Below are 20,726 nucleotides of genomic sequence, written 5' to 3' on the forward strand. Positions count from 1 at the left end.
TCTTTATTAGCTTTCCTAAATGCACATTATCACTCTTTTTTTCTTTTTACTTAGAAATTCTCTATAGCTGCCATTCTTCTTGTAATGTAACTTTGCTATCCGTCTTGCTGCCTCCAGGTCAGCAAAGATATTAAATGCAAACTTATGCCTCAGTGACTATAGATGCTTTAAATACATTCTTATCTTAATTCATATGTGTAGACAGTTTCAGAAAAAAAAACAACCTTGAACTTACATCAAAATGTATAATAGAACATATGATGGTGCTGCTGGTTTGGGGGTTACATGTAGATTAGTTTTCTGCCCCAGAAATAATAACCTCATACCTACTTTCTTCTTTCAAATTCTTCCTTTAAACATATTCCAGCAGTGAAACTATAATTTTATCATCCTTGAAGACTAAAGTCGTGTCTGTGAATTCCCTTACAAATTATTTCTAAAGAATTACTGTGTCTAAAATAGTAGTGTTTTGTTTCTACTTTTGTTATGGTCTGTATGTTCCATTTTCTATGCACCTTCCTTATTTTAACCTTATCTTTTCTTTTGAACTACTTTTGTGCTTCTGTATTTGTTTTCCTCACAAGTAATATTTTCATTAAATATGAATTTTAAGCAATAATCAGATAGTCTGCTGCTTTACTCTTGGAATAAAATAATATGAAAGATTATTTTAAATGCTCCTGTTTGTACTTTGCATGATGACAGCAAATGATGTTGGATGATGGGTTGTGGGAGAGACAAGGAAAAGAAGTTGCTTCATATTTTGTCTTTTGCTTTGAAAAAAAAAAAATTCTGTTTCTAATCATCAGGTCTCTTAAAGGTATAAATTATGTTGCCTGGGTTATTACTGATGTCTTCATCTAAAGCCTATTAGAAACCTGTAGGAATCTGTCCAGCAATGTTAATGGTTATTTATTAAACCTCGAGTAGGGTGTTTTGCAGTACTATTTCTGTCCGGTATTCTGAAGATATTTTTCTTGTTAAACTCCCCACAAACTGTTTCTTTCTTCAGAAAAAGTATGTGATTGGCACATTCAAGATTGCTATTTGAATTACATTTTGTGTGGTTAAAGGCTACAGAGAAACAGGTCTGTTTTCAAAGTTCAGGATTTTCCATTGCTGCATAATTTGAGCATGTCCATGAGCCACCATTTCTTCTTTCATCCACCATTTTCATTTCAGAAAAAAAGATTTTGAACTTAACAGCAACCTCCAAGCTATGAATATATTCAAATGTTATTTGCATGCACATGTAAGGGAACACACACACATGGAAGTATATACCACTGGCTGGAGCCACATTTGTATTAGGGTTCAAGATGCTATAGTTTGAAATAGTTGCAAGCATAAAAATGGAGCCTTGACAATCATCACTGTGATGAACTGCTGGAGCATTTGATGAATTAGAAGCTCATGTGATAGCATTTGGTCAGTTCATCATATAACTTTGACTCAATTTTCTTTTCTGTGAGCACTAATCTCTGAGGAGAATTAACACTTCAAGGAAAGTTTTACTTTACTCAAAACTCACCATTTTTACCATAGTGTGATACTTGCTGATGGCTGAGAGTCTTACACACATTTGGATACACGAAACCCTTACTTAAGAGTCAAAAAGCCAAAAACTTTAGTATACTAGCAGAAAAAAAAAGAAAGTTATTTTTTGGTTTTGAGGCTGAGGTGGGGGAAACAACAGATGATAATCTTCCCTATGTGAACCAGATTTTATTTAATTTCTAAAAAGGTCCAAGACACTGGGTATTTTAAATAATGACATTAATAGGGAAATCTAGTTTGGTGTAATCTGGGAAATATTTTCTGTCACAAAAAATGTTTATTTTTCTTCTATTCGCCTCACTCTAATGAAAGGATGTGGCTTTGCAGGCAGAAATATATATTAAACAATTCTTTTATTTCTTAAAGATTCTCTCAGTCTAAGATAGCTTTTTGGTAGCACATGGTGCATTCTATAGCCTTACTGATGAGGTGTGAAATGAAAATTGTGAGCAGAATGTAGTGTTTCTGAAATGTATCTTTAAAAAGAAATGAGTGTATCATTGTGTTAGATATCCCATGCATCAAATGCCATGTTGGCCTTGGAACTATCATGGCACCAAAAGTGCCAAAGACTTATGATAGCTGTGCTTGCCCTTGTCCATGAGTCCTGCTCTAAAGGTTCCTTATCTAAAAACTCCTGCTCTGCTCTCTTCCTTGTGAATCTAACTTCCCACAGTCTCTTGCTGAGTACCAAATCCACAGATGAGTCCAAACACCTTATATTACATTTTTTGTGGTTTGGATTTTAAAGCATCATCTCTTTTCCCATTGCTAAGAATAGCGTTATTTTTGCCAGCAGTATGACCACAATGGCTTTTACACTAATTCCTGTTTAAGTCTCATTGCTGTTTAAGCACTTTGCTACTGCTGTTTAATAGTTACAGAACCCTGCTTTCTGAAACATTCCAAGAGTACAACAGCCTATATCTTTAAATAAAATGCATAAAAAGGATACTGGATAAGTCATGTATAATAGAATGCTTTGTGTAACTTTCTGAGTTTTTTATGGTATAAAACAATTCTCTATGGATTGTATGTCTAAATCTTAAGTATTATAGCTTAAATCAAAAGAAAACAGCATTTGAGAGGACAAAACAGTCAAACAATTCACATCCCAAAATAACTGACCCAAAAACAACTCCAAAACCACCAATACAGCAGCATCTGGAGATCTGTGAAGAACCAGATGCTGTTGCAAAAATATCTTCCACAGTTTGACATTTGGTGCTGTAACGGATGTCCAAAATACAGTTGCAAATATAATGGAACATATAGCTCCCCTACCACTACTCCTTTTTTTAATAGAGAAAAACACAGCATGATTAAAGACTTCCAAGTAGTTTGGGGGTGGGGGAAAGACAAGCAAACTAAGCATCTGTAAACAAAATAATGCAAACATAATTAAAATATCTTGCTGTGTACTGGAGCTCCTAGTGATTTTCATGCAGATGAACTCCTATAGAAACTCTAGGTCTGAACTAAGGACCTTGAATTAATTCTCATGTTTTCTCTAAAATGTCTCATGTCAGTATTTCAAAATACATTTGTCAAATTTCAGAATACCTTAAAAATTTATTTTTTTTATTATATATTTATCAGATTTTGAAGTTTGTTTTTTTTGTGAAAGTTAATGATTAAGTCAGACTTTTCTCTTACCTATGGCTTTATATCACTGGTGATCACTTTAAAACAATTTAAATAGTCTTTCTGCTTTTACTGTGTCTCCTTGGAAGTACTTGCTTTCCCTTCTCCAGAATGGGATTGATGATGTGCACTCTCTGTTCTACTTCAGTTCTACGAATCCTGCTTCTTTTCTTCACTTTATATGAATTCTGCTGAGAGCAACAGGCTGAAGATCACCAAAACCACTTATCAAGCAGAGAAGAAAAAGAGGCTGAGAGACTGATCTTGATCATATATTGTAAGGAGTGGTTTAGGCAGAAGAGACTCAAAGTTGGATGAGAAAAAGCAGAATAGGGTGAGTAGGATGAGGTAAGCAAGTTAATAGTTGATGTTTATCAATTAAAAATAAAGCAATGAGTATGCATACAAGAATGTGCAGCCAATCTTCTTGAGCTCATTTGAACTAATAGTCTGTATTCTTACTGTAGACATATCAGGAAAGCACATTAGTACATTCTTAACTTTCCATTAATGCTTGGTTTCTTTAAACTATTTTAGCCTTGAACACATGCTTTACTTATTCTGAGTGGTTTCCTGAATAGTCTGAGACCACTTTTTAGTTTAGGAAGAGAACTATGGCAACTTACTGTATTTCTAGGTAGCAATCGCTGATATATTTTACTGTGGCTGAAGCTTACTAGGTCAAGTTTGCCTTATTATTACTTTGTATTTTCCCATCTGTTAGTAGCCACCTGTCATATCCCACGCCCATTCTTGATTAGGGCCTCTGTACACTGTTGTAATAACAAATAAATAACAGTCAAAATAATAACAATGAGATTTTCAGGATGCGATGAATAAGTGCATCTCTCCTGCATTTATTTTGTGAGGAAAACAAAATAAACCCAGAGATTTAAGAGTATTCATGTACAAGATGTGTTGGCTGATTTATATATTTATTCCTCAGATATGATTGCACTTGGTGAAAACAATACTAACATCATAAAAACTGGCTAATGATCCTTGGTTTTCCACTTGAAATCCTTTAGAGAAAGACCTAAATGTGGTCAGGAAAAGAAGAAAAAAGACCTTATAAAAATTAGTTCCTGAATTCACTAGCCATTTTTGGATCTTGGCCAAAGGAAATACTCAAAGTCACAATACATCTTAAGTAAATGGTTTGGATTTAGTAAAATCCAAATGTTTTCACTGGTGAAATGAAAAACAAGATGTTTTCAGGCATTCCTGGGACACTGAGACATGATTTAAAAAAAACTGAATTGACCTCATAAACCCAGCATATGTGGTTGTTTTAATCCAGGAATGAAGTTGAAGAAATGACTTGCCTCTGCACCCTCTACAATATGCTGTGACTTAAATGCATAGTTGAGATAGAAGCTTCCCAAACAAATTCTCAGAAAAAAACACAACGGTGCCAAGAACAACTCCCCATCTCCTGTCTCAACCACAGAACCACATTAAAGGTTTCATTTTGTTTGCTTGTTCCCTTATATTTTGGCATTTTTCTTTTTTTTTTAATAATTAAATTGGTTTATCATTTGACCATAAATGAATTTTTGCTTTATTTTTCCTATTTTCTTATGACTGAAGTAAACATGCTAAAATACAAAAGAACCACAATGAACATTTTTATAAGTAACTGTAAATGCACTCTGTGATTCCTCCTGATCTATAATTTGGAAAACTCCAAGTGGTAGTAAAGGAAGAGTGTGCCTGAGCTGAAAATATGATGGGAATTGAATCACCTCAAGTTCACTTGGTACAATGGTCAGCATGGCTAACCTGGAGTTGGAAACAGTGGTAACTGAGGCTGCTATTACAGGAACATGCAGAATAGTTCAAGGCCCAGACAAAAGGGACTTTTGGCCAGTGTGGTATAGACTCAATTTTAGAATTAGAAGATTCCATAGTGGTCACTTAAAGGGCATGAATCATCTGTCTCAGCTGATGTTCAGCAGTCATTCAGTGGGGTACAGGTCTCCTTCCCTGAGATTTAGGGCTCCACGTGCTACAGTTATTTGTCCCCATCTGGCAACTTTCGTAATTCTTTGTATATTCCCTTTGTGTACCCTGTAAACAAAATCCACAAAGTAAGCCCATATTCATGACTCAGGGTGTGGTACGGAAAAGTGATTGTTTTGTAAATTGGAAGCTCCAACCATGGCAGCTGATCTCAAGTATGGCCAAGTCTTCCTTTCCCAGTTGCACTGGAGTTCCTTGCTCATATAGGCAGAATGCTAAGTGCATGCAGACTACTGCTAGTCTCTGCATCTACAAACTAAAATTTGCTTTGTCAACAAATCTATTGCCCCAAGCAACAAACACTTTGTCATCCCAAACACATTTTATGAAAGCAGATGATTGAAGTCCTCATTCCATCTTAATGTGGAAGAAAAAGCATATAGAGGTTGTTGAGAATGGTGTTGTAATACTAATATTTTAGGAGAAAGGCAGGGCTGTAGTTCATCATCCTATTTCCCCATTACTCACATGCAGTACATATAGCAACATCGTACTTATCATTTATTCCCATGTGTCTACAGGAGAGCTACAGCATGGAAAAGTTATTTCTCCCCCAAATGTTGCTGCCAGACTGTATAAACCCAGGCATCTATCTCCATATCATTTTGCAAAGATATGTTCAAATGGGTAAATATGACCCATCTCTCACATCAGCTCTACTTATCATGTTTTCTACTATCTTACTGCATCAAGAAACAAACTGCAATACAAGTTTCATAAAATGAGTGAACTTGAGAAGTTTAAGCAGTGTTTCTTCATTGAGCATAGTAATCTGCAAATTAGGACAGTCATGCAAAATTTATTTGAATTTAGCAAAACCTATTTGACTTGAAAGCTAGGCTGGCAATACTGTGGGAACCAATACATTTTGTGGTATTTCTGACAAAGTCCCTGCCAAAGCCATTTAGTTCATGAAAATTGACAAAACCAACCAAAAATTTTGAATTTAAGGAAAGGTCCAGATTATTTCTTGTAACCAGATGGTATTGCTATTCCGCAGTTATGACTCAGCTTGTATCTTTGGCAAAAGAAAGACTCAATGACAAGAAGATTATGTTTGTGAAGAATGTTACTAGTAATTAATATTGAATTTGAAGTTCTAAACCACTCCTATACACTTAAAGCTAGGACAATACAACAATTAATAATATAATATTGAGGAAGAAATGAAAAAAATGAAACAAAACTCCCCAAAGTTGACTGCTGAGGAATAGAATGGGAAAAGGAACAAGTGGGAAGGAATAGAAGTTACAGTGGGCAAAATGCAAAGCTATGCAAAGTGTGTGAAATAAAAATCCAGAAAAAAATACACAGGCATAGTTTGGAAATATTTTACTTTTCTATAGGAGTACTAAGAGATAATGGGGGGGAAGGGAGGTGTAGGGTGGCATGCACAAGGGATGTGAGGACACTGTTAAGCAACAAGCTTTTTTTTTTTTTTGTCAGCACTCACTGAAAGGCAATGAGCTGTTAACAAATATTTGAGCAATTTTTTTGCAATTATTTAGTGTAAGGCTTTTTCAGAGATGAGGAGATGGTATGGGATGGTATGTAAAATGCAAAACATTAACAGTTAACCCTAAGAAATTAAAGCAGATGAAAATCAATCTAATTATCAGGCTGCTTAACAGTGAATATAACAATTCCTTACAGATGACTGACAGATAAAATTAAAAAGTGATAAGCCATAATTACTCCTTGCTGCTTTTCTTAGATTTAACTCTTGCTCCTATTACACTAAAATTATTACCAAATGTCATAAAACAGTTACAGTTGGTTTATTAAATATGCTGATGCTTCAGAGATGATGAGAATAGGCTGACTCTGAATCCTTTCTGACTTTACACCATGAAAGTCAGCAAGGCTGTATCCCAGATTGTCATGCATGTGTTGTCAGAGCTCCTGTGTGGTATGACTGTCTCCTGACTAAGAATCCTTCCAGATAATAGCTTTCAGTCACCTTTTTTATCTGGTCATATTCATTACATACCACCAAAGTGACAGCAAGCAATAAGGATGTTGAGGGTAAAGTAGTGTCTTCAGATGGTAAGATTAAGGCTCATTTAACAGCTCATAGAGGACTCAATCAGATAACTGGAACTATAGACACTATCATATTCATGTTAATGCAAACACTGGAAAGCAAAGTCCAACCCACTGAAAACAAATCCTGGAAAAATGAAAGGTATTGAATAACAGTAACAGGTAATTGATTTACCAGTGTTCAACCATTTTGTTTCTATTTTTATTCCAAGAGGATAAGGGACCCATCAGGAATAGTTGTTAGGAAGAATCATAAGAAAATCAGGTTAGATCTCAAGGATCTTCTGGTTGAACCTTAAAGCCTTGACCTCACACATCTTTGGTACTACTTCACTACATTCTTGGATATTTTTATGCTACATAATCTCTTTAGTGCTTGAAATTTATAGTGAGTGACTTTACTACTACACATTAACAGAAACATGATACAGCAAATGATATTGATAAAACAACATGAAGTGAGTTATTGCAATAAGTCATCAACACTCTTTCGTACCCATCTGACAGTCCTGAGCCTTGCTATGCTCTCAAAATACTCCTATCAGGTACTTAGCTGTTGATAATCCCAGTTCTTTGTATGAACCTCTGAAAAATTGTACTAAGGTGAATAACATTCGTTGACAAGTTTTGCTTCATAACAAGGTAATTGCTGAGGAAAAATTATTCTTCAGAAGAAAATTTTCAGAACACCAAGAGATGTATAAAAACTACAAAGAAAAACTATTTCTATCTAATGAGCCCTTTTTATGGAATAAAATATACAGTGGGTAATTAGACTAAGTAGTTACTGTGGGTTAAGGTGCATTAAATCCTTTTGTAACAAATATTTTTTTGTAAATTTTTGTAAAAATTACTGTTTCTAGCTCATTTTCACAAAAGGAGAGAAACTGCAGATATTCACTAGAAATGTTAGCATGCATAAAGAATGTGGCTATAAATCACTAATTTTCAATGTAGAAAGTTATAAGGGCACCAACTGTGCTGTATTAGGGACAAGGTTATGTGTAATTAGGTGTATACATGTAAGAAATTGAGATTTGTATATATGCAAGAAATTGAGATTATGAGGTAGTAAAAGTCATTGCTGAGATGCTATACTTGAGGCAAGAAAGCTGAAAAATTCAGATAACTTTGCTAAATGAAAGAGCAAAACTGAGGAAGATGAAATTTATGTCATTAGTGTTCACTGGAAGGAATTGCTGAGCTGCTTTAACATTGGTAAAGCCTAAATTAAATTGAATTTGATTTAATATGAAATTAGTAAAGAAAGATATATATTTGTAGACAGATCAGTAAGACATTCTCTAAATAAAGTGTCTTTCCACTGCCTAAAAAAAAAAAAAAAAGGAAAATAAGGAGGAAGCAGGGGAAAAAGAACCCAGAAAATCATGGGAAATTTGAAAATATTAAATTTAACTTATTCCCCAAAGGTAACTAGAAAAGAAAACAAACATATTATTTAAACACATTAGATTTGTTAAAAGAATCTCATGTGAGGAAAGATTTATCAAGAATAATACTTAACTAAACAGTAATAAAATGGAGTTGCTACTAATAACTATCTATGGAAAGATTATTGCATGGTTCTCTTTTACTTTGTACCTTCCTTCCCAAGAAAGAAAATGTCTAATAAAATAAAAATTGCAAATACTTTTCTCTAAATAGTATCATTAATTGTATTTTCTTATTGTATTTTATCTGTGACTGTAGATACAGCATTATTTTGTTGAGACAAATTGCTTAGAATTAAAAAAATCTTTTTTGGAGGATGTCCTGGGTTCAGCAGTAGCAGTCATTTTTCTCCTTCTTAGTAGCTGACGCAGTGCTGTGGTTTTGACTTTCAGCCTGGGAATGGCACAGATAATACCAATGTTTTTAGTTGCTGCTCAGTAATGTTTAGCCTGACCAAGGACTTTCTGAGTCTCATGCTCTGCCAGGGGGGAGGGGAAGCCAGGAGGAAGCAGAGACAGGACACCTGACCCAAACTAGCCAAGGGGGTATTCCATACCACAGCACGTCATGCCCACTATATAAACTGGGGGCAGCTACCTGGAAGGGCTAGATCACTGCTTGGGTCATGCTGGGTATCGGGAGGAGAATCAAGAGAATGTAACTCCCATGGGTTGAGATAAGAACAGTCCAGTAACTAAGGTATAACACAAACCACCGCAGCTACCACCAATAATGCTAAGGAAAATAACAACGGAAGAGAATCCAACCGCTCACCACCCACCCACCGGTACCCAGCCTGACCCGAGCAGTGGCTAGCCCTTCCGGGTAACTGCCCCAAGTTTATATATTGGGCGTGACATGCTGTGGTATGGAATACCTCTTTGGTTAGTTTGGGTCAGGTGTCCTGTCTCTGCTTCCTCCTGGCTTCCCCTCCTCCCTGGCAGAGCATGAGATTCAGAAAGTCCTTGGTCGGAGTAAACATTACTGAGCAGCAACTAAAAACATCGGTGTTGTCAGCGCTGTTCCCAGGCTGAAAGTCAAAACCACAGCACTGCACCAGCTACTAAGAAGGAGAAAAATGACTGCTACTGCTGAACCCAGGACAGAGGAGTATTCATTGTAAATATTTTTATAAATACATTGGATATCACTTCAGATGTTTGGGTCATAAATAGAGTAGACTAATAGCTCTCTTAGATTGGCAAAATTGCCACTAAATAAAGTACTGTATAAATCTATACTATGGTATCATTGTCGGAAGAGAGTAAGAGATCAGATGACTATTTTACCAGGATAGAGTTTGTATTCCTTCAGGAAGAAGTGGAAGAAAATGTAGTCAAATAAAGGTGTCTTCAAGGATGAGATCAGGCAGATTTTGTACTTGCTGCATTTAATGCAATTGAAGCTATTACTCTTTCTGTGCCAAATCCTTTTAAACATGGATTAGTTTTGGAAGAAATTGAATTAGTTCTTTTCAAAAGCATTCTAATTCAACTTACATGCTTGACTTAGGACTATTTGTTCAGTAACAATTAGAAAGCTCCATTTAGTTTTTAATCAAAACAATAAAAGAAAATATGTGGGCATAGGTTTGATTTTAAAATTACAAATACCTCCCAGGCTTGTCTATACCTTCATGTTCGCAATACCCATGTCTGAATGCCAAGTTGATAATGGATCTGTTTTGTTGCAAACATTTTAGAGAGTTTACACAGTCATAATGAAAAGCTTTTCAGGTTTCCAACTGCAGGATTTATTTTTGAACTGTCATTGTTTAGCTTTAGGATTGTACAATGCCTGATCATGTTTGAATGCATGAAGAAACATCTCAACAGTAACAAATCTTAGGAGGATCTGACTGTTACTGCTCCTGTGAATTCCTGATAAGATACGTGAAAAGGCAACGTATACTCCTCTGAGCAGCACAGTATTATTTCCCCTGTTGCAGCCAACAGCCTGCCCAGCAGCTAAACAGCAATATCGGATCATGACTACAGCTACTGCTTGCCTGGCATATTTAGTTGTCTCTTATTCATGTACCTGTGAATTGAATATGAAGGTTTGTTTTACCTAGATAGCTAAGAAAGGTTTGTTCTACTTCAGTGACTGAGATGACAAGATCCGGTGCATGGTTAACACAGATATATAAATGTAGATATATTTCTTATAGTCGAATTTAAAGCATTGTATTAAGAAAACCCCCAAAAAAAACAACACCCTCAACAAAAAAAAAAAAAAAAAACACAAAAAAAACCACAAAACAACCAAAGAAAGACAAACCCAAACCAAACCAAACCCCAAAAAAAAAAAAAAAAACCCAAACCAAAACCAACCAACCAAACAAACAAAAAAACCCAAACCAAAACCCAACAACCCTCTTCAAACAAACACTAAAATCCACAAAAAAAAACCCAACAGGTTTTGGGCAAATGATTTTAACAGCTAAATTGCATGGGTATTTATTTTCTAGTTGAAACATTTATTTATTACATTTGTTTTATCAATTTGCTTTTTCCTTTTCCTTTTTTTCCATTTTCTTTCTCTTTTATCTTACCTTTTCTCTTGTTTTTTCCTTAGCTTTTGATTTTTAAATTAATTTTAATTTTTATTTATTCTTTTTTAATGTGTATTTTCATAGAATCATACAATCATAGAATAGTTAGGGTTGGAAAGGACCTTAAGATCATCAAGTTCCAACCCCCCTGCCATGGGCAGGGACACCTCGCCCTAAACCATATCACCCAAGGCCTCGTCCAACCTAGCCTTGAACACTGCCAGGGATGAAGCTTTCACAATCTCCCTGGACAACCTATTCCAGAGCCTCACCACCCTAACAGGAAAGAATTTCCTCCTTATATATAATCTAAACTTCCCCTGTTTAAGTTTTAATCCTTTACCCCTTGTCCTATCACTACAGTCCCTAATGAAGAGTCCATCCCCAGCATCCCTATATGCCCCCTTCTGATACTGGAAGGCTGCTATGAGGTCTCCATGGAGCCTTCTCTTCTCCAGGCTGAACAGCCCCAACCGTCTCAGCTGATCTTCATATGGGAGGTGCTCCAGTCCCCTGATAATTCTCGTGGCCCTCCTCTGGACTTGTTCCAACAGATTCATGTCCTTTTTATGTTGAGGACACAAGAACTGTACACAATATTCCAAGTGAGGTCCCACGAGACCAGAATAAAGGGGCAGGATCACCTCCTTCGACCTGCTGGTCACGCTCCTTTTGATGCAGCCCAGTATGCGGTTGGCTTTCTGGGCTGCAAGCGCACACTGCTGGCTCATGTTCATTTTCTCATTGACCAGCACCCCCAAGTCCTTCTCCACAGGGCTGCTCTGAATCTCTTCTCTGCCCAGCCTGTAGCTGTTCCTGGGATTGCTCCAACCCAGGTGTAGGACCTTGCACTTGGCATGGTTAAACTTCATGAGGTTCGCATCAGCCCACCTCAGAAGCGTGTCAAGGTCCCTCTGGATTGCATTCCTTCCCTCCAGCGTATCAACCGAACCACACAGCTTGGTGTCATCGGCAAACTTGCTGGGGACGCACTCAATCCCCCTGTCCATGTCAGGGACGAAGATGTTAAACAAGACCGGTCCCAACACCGATCCCTGAGGGACACCACTCGTTACTGGTTTCCAGCTGGATACTGAGCCATTGACCACAACTCTTTGTGTGCGAACATCCAGCCAGTTCTTTATCCACCGAGTGGTCCACCCATCAAATTGATGTCTCTCCAATTTACAGACAAGAATGTCGTGTGGGACAGTGTCGAACGCTTTACACAAGTCCAGGTAGCTGACACTAACTGCTTTACCATTGTCCATCAGTTCTGTAGCCCCATCATAGAAGGCCACCAAATTGGTCAGTCAGGATTTCCCCTTAGTGAAGCCATGCAGGCTGTCACCAAGCACCTTGTTGTTTTTCATGTGCCTGAGCATGTCTTCCAGGAGAATCTCCTCCAAGATTTTGCCAGGCACAGAGGTGAGACTGACAGGTCTGTAATTGCCTGGGTCATTCATTTTCCCCTTCTTGAAAATGGGGGTTATATTTCCCTTTTTCCAGTTGTCGGGAACTTCACCTGACTGCCATGATTTTTCAAATATGATGGCCAGCGGCTTAGCAACTTCATTTGCCAGCTCCTTCAGGACCCGTGGATGGATTTCATCAGGACCCGTGGACTTGTGCACATTCAGATTTCTAAGATGGTCTCGAACCAATTCCTCTCCTACAGTGGGCCCAAGGTCACCATTCTCACAGTCCCTGTGTCTGCCTTCCACATGGGTGGTGCGGTCGGAGCCTTTGCTAGAGAACACCGAGTCAAAGAAGTCATTCAGAACCTCAGCCTTCTCCAAATCCTGTGTAGCTAGTTCACCCAAGAGCTTCCTGAGGGGGCCTACATTCTCCCTAATCTGTTTTTTATTTGCTATGTACCTGTAGAATCCCTTCCTTTTATCCTTAATATCCCTAGCCGAGTTTAATTCTAACTGGGCCTTAGCTTTCCTAACCTGGTCTCTAGCTTCCCGGACAATAACCCTGTACTCTTCCCAGGCTACCTGTCCTTGCTTCCACTTTCTATACAGCTCTTTTTTCATTTGAATTTCCCTCAGGAGTTCCTTATCCACCCAAGGAGGTCTCCTGTCCCTCCTGCTGCACTTCCTTCTAGTTGGGATGTAACGCTCCTGAGCTTGTAGCAGGTGATCCTTGAAGGCCGACTAAGAGTCTTGAGCCCCCCTGCCTTCTAGGGCTATATCCCATAGAACCTTACTAAGCAGGTTCCTGAAGAGGCCAAAGTCTGCTCTTTTGATGTCTAGGGCAGTGAGCTTGCTGCACACTCTTCTCACTGTCCTAAGGATCGCAAATTCAACCATCTCATGGTCGCTGCATCCAAGGCTGCCCTGCAGTGCCACATTTCCAACCAGCCCTTCCCTGTTGGTGAGCACAAGGTCGAGCATGGCACCTCTCCTTGTCGGGTCCTTTATTACTTGCAGAAGGAAGTTGTCTTCCACACAATCAAGGAACCTCCTGGATTGCCTGTGCCGGGCCGTACTGTCACTCCAACAGATGTCAGGGTGGCTGAAGTCACCAATGAGAATGAGGGCCTGTGAGCGTGAGGCTTTTCCTATCTGCCTATGGAGTGCTTCATCTGCAGATTCCTCTTGATCAGGTGGTCTATAACAAATCCCCACAGTAATATCCCCCATCACTGTTTTCCCTTTAACCCTAACTCACAAGCTCTCTGCTATCTGCTCACCTGTCCCCAGACAGAGTTCCATACACTCCAGCTTATCCCTAACATAAAGGGCAACTCCCCCTCCGCGCCTGCCAGGCCTGTCTTTTCTAAAGAGTCTGTAACCTTCCATTCCAACACTCCAGTCATAGGAGCCATCCCACCATGTTTCTGTGATTCCTATAATGTCATACCCCCGTAGACGAGCACACATCTCTAATTCCTGTTTTTTGTTCCCCATGCTACTGGCATTTGTATACAGGCATCTGAGCAGAGCTCCAAATGAAGCCGGCTCATTGGCTGGAGCAGCCGGAATATCTCTGCATTGCTCCCAAAATTCATTATAGGTGCTGGCAACTGACTGGGAGTGTTGGGATGGAATGATGCCCCCCTCCCCCAACACATCTAGTTTAAAGCCTCCTTAACCAGTCTGGCAAGCCTCCTACTAAAACTGCTCTTCCCCTTCTTTATCGGACCATCTCTCACTTCTTTCTTCTTTCAGCTTTCATCTTTGCTTTTTTAATTTGTTTTTTTTTTTTTTTTCTGCAGCTGCATTTTCAATCAGGAATTCATATTGTACCATTATGCTAGGATAATCCATTACAATTTTTCTTTATTCTATTTTAGGCCTTTGCTATAAATACAAAAAAATCATTAACATGTCACTATGAATCAGTCCATGTTCAAAAAGACTGGACTGAATATTTCTGTAACGTTTGTCAAGATCATATATTTTTAATAAGGATAGCATGGGAATGGTTAGGGTATAGCTATATTATATGTATTGTAGACTACCAAATAAGAAGATAAACATGTGCTTGTTTCACATTTTAAGTTTTGAAAACTATTTTGTTGGCCTTCCTGACCAAAATCTGGTTTATTCATTTGTCATTTCCTAACTTGATTTTTCTTATAAACAAGAATATTTAGTTTTGCCAACCTTTGTTTGAAATTCATAATTAACTGTCTTTAAAATAAATTTATTTTGAATGAGTTTCAACAGATGTGGCTTTCTTTGTTATTATCTTTAGATTCTGTTTATGCTATAACAAGTCATAAATGAATGAAATTACTACAAAATAATTTTGCCTGGTGTAGCTAAGGAAACAAATGATGTCACATATTAGCACTTTGAAGTAAAAAAAAAAATAAAAATCATCCTTATTTTGAATTAATTTATTTATTGATCATTGTAATTACAAAAGTTTGCATGGCCAGCCAAAGAGTAACCATGTCTTATGTGCTTCTTGAGATAAGAGTTTTTTGTAGGAATAATTGCACAACCATTACAGTTATGGCAGAACAAAGTTGAATACACTGTGCAGCCCCCTGCAGGATAAATACAGGGTTTGATAACTATACTTTCACTATTATTGATCAAGACAGGTGAAAGTTAGCACCCATATTTCAGCAACACCCATGCTATTGACCACACAGATGTATCCTAGAAAAGAAAATCAAATATTAGCACTGTCAGTAAGAATGAATGTCTGTTTTTCAGAAGTTTTCTTAACTGCAGCATCACCAACAGCCACTGAGGATTTAATCCTTTACATCAACGGTCACCAAATCCTCTGACTTTTGTTGCACATACAGGAAATTAAAAAGATAAAACTGAAGCTAATAAGGAGAGCAACATATGACCACTTTATATAAACAATATGCTTACTACTGTCATTCACCAGCCAACAACAGCAGATAAGTATTATTTTGATGAGATCTAGGCTTCAGGGATTTAAGGTGCTCATTTACAAGTGAAGTAAAATACATGGGAAAATGCTCTAAGAGGATAAAAATTATGAGGAATTGACTGCGCACAGCAAAAATAATCCAAATAAGGATTAAAGCACATCTTAACACTATCTTTGGAAGTTTGTTGTTTTGGGGTTTTGGAGTTTTTCTACAAAGGGAATCTAGGCAGATAAATTCTGAATAAATGAACAGTTGAGTAGCCCATATAAAACACTGCATGTGGATGTTGTCTGAACTATATGCTTGAGTTATACTTAGGAATGAGGATGTTCAGCAAATTAAAAAACTTTGTGGTTAACATAGGAGATGTTATTTTTACTTTGTTGCTAAAAATTCAAGCTCAGCCCAAACAGGTTATTTGTCATTCCTAGGTTTAAACTATTCCTTTCTATTTCTAGCAGTATAAATGCCAAGAAACAGTATTACCTCACATTAGTGTTACAAAAATATTTACTAATATTTTTCAAGATTTTTTTTTAATAAATCAGATGAGTCAGATGTGTCTTTATTGCTGTTACCTTTAGGTAGCATTCAGCTTTGGCTCTATTTCTGAGTAACTTTTACTGCATAATTTACATTTACACCCACAGGAATCAGGTAGCAACATTCCAAGAGCCCAGAAAAATATCTTCCACTGAAGACAGACAATGCTCTTCAGTTGTTGCTGACTTGAAACAGACCAGAGAAACACTAGCAATAAGCTATAGAGTTTTTGCCCACGATTCAGTTAATTATCCAGCCAAGTTAAAATACATACGTTTATTTGACCTTCTCTGCTTTGTTTGTAAAAAATAATTTAATAATTCTCACCTTACATAAAGTCTCTTTCTTTCATTTTGTTCATTGTCTTATGAAAAATAGTAATGAATAGGCTACTTACCTTTTTGGTAGAGTGTCCTGGGTTTAGCAGTGGCAGTCATTTTTCTCTTTCTTGGTAGCTGGTGCAGTGCTGTGTTTTGACTTTCAACTGGGAACAGAGCTGAAAAACAATGATGTTTTGGTTTGACCAAGGACTTTGTGAACCTCATGCTCTGCCAGGGAGGAGGGGGAGCCAGGAGGAAGCAGAGACAGGACACCTGACCCAAACTGACCAAAGAGGTATTCCATACCACAGCACGTCATGCCCAGGATGTAACTGGGAGTGGCCCGGAAAGAGCTAGAGTGGACTGCAGGGTTGGAGGAGGTATCGGTCGGTGCTTGGTCGGGCGAGTTATAGGTCGCCTGGTGATGAGGTCTTGTATTCTCCTTCCTTGTTATTTCCTTTATCATTACTATTATTGGTGGTAGCAGTAGTGATTTGTGTTATACCCTAAACTGTTCTTATCTCAACCCGTGGGAGTTGCATTCTTTTTGATTCTCCTCTCCATCCCTCCGAGAATAGGGGAGGGCACGAAGGGGCGGGGGGAGTGAGTGAACAAGATGTCTGGATGGGTTTAAACCACGACATAGAGATAACAAATGGTTGGGATGTGTCCACTCATTTCTGAGATGCAGAAATGTAGAATGCTTGATAGTATGTTAGCTCTTAATTTTATCCAATATTGTCAAATTTAAACTGGAGTGATTATGTTTTTATAATTTGCTCCAAACATAAGGGAAAAAAGTCTCTTAATTAATGCCATTAGTCTTGCTCCAAAGCATAATATAAAGTAAAAAAGGCTTTTAATTGATGTCATTCACTTTGGGATCAAATCCAAAGAGCAAACCGTAATTTTTCACCTCAAACATATTATTATTAATATCAATATCTTAGGTAATATCAGAAAAATATTGTGGCTTTAGTTTATTTTGCTGAAGTCATTATTGATTAAAATAATTGGTGATTTAACCACATCGGCAGCCTTTCTTGACAAAGTCTGGGAAAATTATTAATTAAGGTGGCTAGCTTATATTACTTCGAAAGGATATTAGTTATTCATTAAAAATGTTGCAGAAAGCAGACAAAAATAAAGTTAATAGTTCAGATTTTAATAATAAAATGAACAAGTTTCCTGAATTATTCCTAATTGTTGCATTCAGAAGCAACATTTTTACACAGAATTGCAATGATAGCATCAATTCATCATAGTCTAAAAGGAGAACTGAACAGTAGCTGTCAGGAGGAGGGTCATAGGGAAGGAAGATCAGGATATTTGCTCCCCAGAAGGCAAGAAATACATTGAAGATTAAGGCATCCTTCCTCTGTAAATTCACAAATGTATCATAAAGCTGAGAAAGTCTGTCATTATGTTTTATTAGCACTTGTTCTTGAAAATAAGATTAGATGATGTGTTGAAGTTAATACAAGTTTCTATAGAGCAGTTCCGTGAGTGGATTGTTGCCATATATAGAGGAACATATCTACCTGCTTTGTCTGAGGAAGGGTTTTTTGTTCACAGATAAGTACAAGAGAGGATGATGGAGCTGGCAAACACCAGGCAAGTATGTCATAAGAATCGGTATGAGATTAATATGAGAATACAATATTTTTGGATACTTTCAGTGTCTGATATTTGCCCATCATTTTTAAAATTATTGCACAGTCCAAATTGGAAAAATAAATTTATCTTATTTAAGTATATTTTATTTTTATAATGATTAAGTTGCTGAATCTGTCTTTTTATAAGCTATAACAATGATCCATTTTAAATTAAATTATTATGTTTACAAAGCTGTGAGATCATTGTCATCTTTCAGTACATCATGACTTTGAAGGATGGTAAAAGCCTACATTTTACTCCACTACAGTGACTCCATTTACAGAAGTAAGTTCTCATCCATTTTGATAAGTGGGACGGTGGACTCATATTTTCCATTTACACCTGACAAAAAGGATAGACTTTCACCAATGGCAATATTTTAAGTGTCTATAAAAAAAATAGTAGAGAGGAGGCAAAGAACATTTCAAGTATTTTGAACATGCCTATCAGTTCTCCACACTTCTAAATGTCAAAGCCAGCTATTTCATATCAGTTACATTGATAGCAGGACGTTTGCCTGAAGAGTACCTGACTCTATCTCACTCCAAGAGATTGCTGAATTATGGCTACAGACTAGAAAAAGAAACTTGGAGAAACTGTAGCAAAACCAGTTCCTGTTGAGGGCATCTCCTACAGAGCAATGAGTTCATGGTCAGTTCTGTTAAAGTAATTATTGGACCTCAACTAAAATAAAACAATTAATTAGCAATGTCTTCTTTTTTTTTTTTCATTATTGAAGCTTTGAAGGATATTATTCTCACTGGCAATCTGGTTGGTTTTTTTTTTCCCCTAAGAAGGCATTATATTTCTATTTAGGATATTGTAAATGAAAGGTCAGTTCTCACACTGTAAATCCGATACATGTCAAATATGAAACTTACCTGGCATGTAGGATAGATCCAGCATATCTTGATACTCTAGACAAATAAGTATCCTTGCCTTGTCCGTATTATGCATGCAAATGAATGGAAATTATAGACAGATAATCTCTTTAAATCAAGACAAAATTTGTAGCTTGAAATAGGACACATTCAGGAAACCCCTGTGTAGTGAGGGCCTGTATATGTATGTTTGTATAGCATAAAAAAAGTGGAAAGCATAGCTTTTAGGGAAGATTCTCATATTACACAGAAAGTTATTTAGAAACAGGGAGGGAGTAAGAGGTCGATATTTTGGAAGAGAAATACTTTATTGTTTACTGTGCAGCATGACCAAATAGATACTGAAACTTCAGTATCAAAACATTTCAGAAATGAAACCATCATTTTTAAACAAATTTCAACTTATTCATGAGCATATTTTTCAATTTGAAGTAATTGCAGTTAAAGGAGAGGTTAATACAACACAGAAATTATTTTTACACTTTGAAATCCTTGACTAGGCTTTGAGTGAGCAGATCTATTAAAGACAAAAAAGAATAGAAAATAGCATGATGAAATAATATTCTATCACAGGGTTCATCATTATCATTTTATCATTGCATCAATAAAATAAAAGCTGAAATTAGGAAGGATCATATTATTCTACTGCATGTAGGCTATAAACAGGAAGGTTATCTGAAATAGTCCATAAATACTAGTGTGAAAGTAAAATTCAGTATTTTATGTAAAACATACAATGCAAAGAAGAGGTAGAAAAGAAAAAAATCTTTGGACTCCTCAGTTAAGGGAAATAATATTCACACTTCCAAGCTGTTTCAGATCCACCAGCCTTTTAATACTGTAATTTTAGCTCAGGCTAGTATACCTGAAGTTGCTTAAGTTACAAGGACTGAAACCACATGTGAGAGAAACAGAGATTACAAAATTTTCAGTTCAAGATATTTTAGATATTTTGTGCATTGCTGGAGTATCAACTTTTATGTGGAAACATGTTAGTCTATGATCTCTCTTGATACAGTTAGATACAACACTAACATCTGCAGCCTGTAAGTTCCCCAAAAGTTACAGTTATGTTTCCTTCTCTCTGAGCCTGCAGTTTTCTCCATGTCTTGACAATGTTTCTAAATCTATATTTTCTGTGTGCCTGTGTGCAAATTTTGAAAGAAACACCTGTACGGGTGCATCTGAGAGGACTTCTCAGTTGCAGGTGATACATGCTCTGTACCTACATTTCTGTGTGGTCATGTATTTCCCTGCATATCACACACCGTTTATTGAAAAATACCATCATTTAATTTTCATTTTATTCCATCAACCACGAGCTGAATCAAATCAGGCTACTCTGACATAGCACTGAATAAAATTATAGCTCCCAATGGTATGATCCTTTCTCATTTGTACTATTTTAAATTACAATAGCATCTTGCACCTCTTAAAGTAAAAATGCTTTTTTGTTTCTATTTGAGCAGTGCCATTTGGAAAGTGATCAAAGTAGAAACACAGTAACAGGAAGAGTGGAAGACACTTCTACTGCTTTATACCAACAAAGGTAAATATCTATTAAATTCTGCTTGTATCAAGTTTAAAGAAATTTCACAAATTTTAAGTTGTTTGTAACACAGGTCACTCTAACATGTAGCAATAAAAGTAAGACAATTTTAAAATGCTAATCTTTATTTAACTTTCAG

The sequence above is a fragment of the Neopsephotus bourkii genome, unplaced genomic scaffold (assembly GCF_033783945.1).
Source record: "Neopsephotus bourkii isolate Nb327-2 ecotype Australia unplaced genomic scaffold, CSIRO-AGI_Nbou_v1 NB_1780, whole genome shotgun sequence".
Lineage (NCBI taxonomy): Eukaryota > Metazoa > Chordata > Aves > Psittaciformes > Psittacidae > Neopsephotus > Neopsephotus bourkii.